Genomic DNA, 2609 nt, shown 5'->3' on the forward strand with positions numbered 1-2609 from the left:
TTCGAATATATCCATGCGTTTCTGCTGGCGTTATGTAAAGGTCATTTAAGGCGAAAAGCTGGGTAAAACAGCTATGCCGAAAAAGCGCATAAGTGTTCTATACCCATGTTTAGGTCAGAGACTGGTTGACACCGTGTGAAATGCTAGGGTAAAAAGTAATGCATAATCAACAATGTACGAGTCAACAGGGCTGTCTTGATGACTACCTAATTCGTGCGTAAACAGTATTGCTCGCATATTTATTTTTATTTTTTTTCATCGATTATCTTATTGTATATTTTAAATTTGTATATGGTGTCAAAAGTCAAAAGTTGTGTACAGTAAATTTCCATGAATTTATATTCTGAGTGTGATAGGTATTAAATATTCCAACAATATCAATGTAATATGATTGTGATGGCAAAATTTCTTTATATTTGTTTCTCATTATACCAATTTCATCATACTTTCTATGCTTTCAGAGCGTCAAAAAAGGCAATGTTGTTTTTATTTTGTATAAGTTATCTCTATAACATAAATGGGATGATAAACAGTGCACACAAATCTCGACCGGTGCGATAAGACACACTCTTTATAAATGTGAATGGTTTGTGTTAATTTCAAACTTGCGATTAATTTTGAAAAAATGAGGAGCGTCTAAGATTATGCAATAGCGAACAACGTCAGTGTTTTCAGCGCTTGATATTAAAATCTATTGAAATCTCTGAGCCGGGAAAAAGTATTCAATTTCCTTTAAAAATTACATTGCTTACTTGTCGCCCATATAACAAATATCATGCAGTGTAAACCAAATAATATCAATAATACGAGAGAGCCTCTGACAGGCAATAGAAACCCGCCACATTCTTTGTGATGTAATAGTAAATAGATCATGTCATCAGAGCCAAATCGCGCGGACGTGATGGAAATTCGCCAGGTGCGCACCACTAGCCGCGCTGACATGCTCTAAAGAAAGGGGGTCTCGAGGAACCCTGATTTTGTTATATGATGATGATGATGATGATGATGATGATGATGATGATGATGATGATGATGATGATGATGATGATGATGATGATGATGATGATGATGATGATGATGATGATGATGATGATGATGATGATGATGAAGATGATGATGATGATGCTGATGATGATGATGATGATGATTGATGATGATGATGATGATGATGATGATTGATGATGATGATGATGATGATGATGATGATGATGATGATGATGATGATGATGATGATGATGATGATGATGATGATGATGATGATGATGATGATGATGATGACTATTATGATTTCGACGCTGACGACGATGAAACAAAGATAACAAGTTCACTGTGATCTTACTCAGATATGCCCTAAAATGCATACATATTGAAAGTAACTCATGATGCAAACGATTCAATACAAAAAGTAACATATACACTCATTAACTCACCAAATGACTGACTGACTTACCAACTGAGTGACTGACTGATTCGCGGAGTGAATGAGTCGGTAAGTCGTCTTATCGACTTACTGACTGACCCATTGTCAGACAGATGATACGAACTGACAGACTGAAATACTAACTGACCGACTCACAGACTGACATATTAACTGACCGACGCACAGACTGACAGACTAACTGACCGACGATCCGAATGACTGACCGACCTAACGACCGACCGACTAACCGATTGCTTACTGACTAACCAACTTAACGACTGACTGACTTTTCAACTGACTGTCTGGCTGACTGGCTTGCTGACTGACTGACGTTGTATTCATTAATTAATTCATGTATATATATATATATATATATATATATATATATATATATATATATATATATATATATATATATATATATATATATATATATATATATATATATTATTTATTTATTTATTTATTTATTTATTTATTTATTTATTTATTTATTTATTTATTTATTTATTTATTCATTTATTTATTTATTCATTTATTTATTTATTTGTAAGTATTTAGGGAATCATTTTTTTGTAATTATTTCTGCCTTCATTTATGTAATTTTATATGTATAATGCTAATCACTTTTACTCATTGATCGTATTTCCGCGATTGTGTTGTTGGAATGAAATAAATAGTCATTGAACATGAATAGTTTACAATAACTGCACTAATACAATAGATCGACCATTGTTCACCTCGTCAACAATACATTGCTTTCAATAACAAAAACAAAAGCAAATGAAACGCTTTTTTTGAGCATAACGAACCATAACCTGTCCAACCGCCGACTTCATTCAAACAATCCTTATGATTTTAAAAATAAAAAGCGCACTCTTTTTACCAAATTAAATTGCGATTACGAATTATGAATTGCAGCTAGGACCATATCTTTTCTTTCTATTCGTTATAAATATATAGAAGTTTCGTCTTTTATTCAAACAAGATGAACAGTATACGTAGTAAGTTTAAAAGAGCATCTACAAGTAATGGAAACATATGAATTACTATGTGAAGAAGTTATTCGTCGTTTTTGTAACATTTGTAAGGTATCCATAAGAATACTTTAAATGTTCAAAGAACTTAACAGAACAGAAAGTTAAACAGTGTGTTAAATAACTCGTATAAGTGTATTATAACAACCCGA

This window comes from Dreissena polymorpha, chromosome 7, assembly GCF_020536995.1.
Source record: "Dreissena polymorpha isolate Duluth1 chromosome 7, UMN_Dpol_1.0, whole genome shotgun sequence".
NCBI lineage: Eukaryota > Metazoa > Mollusca > Bivalvia > Myida > Dreissenidae > Dreissena > Dreissena polymorpha.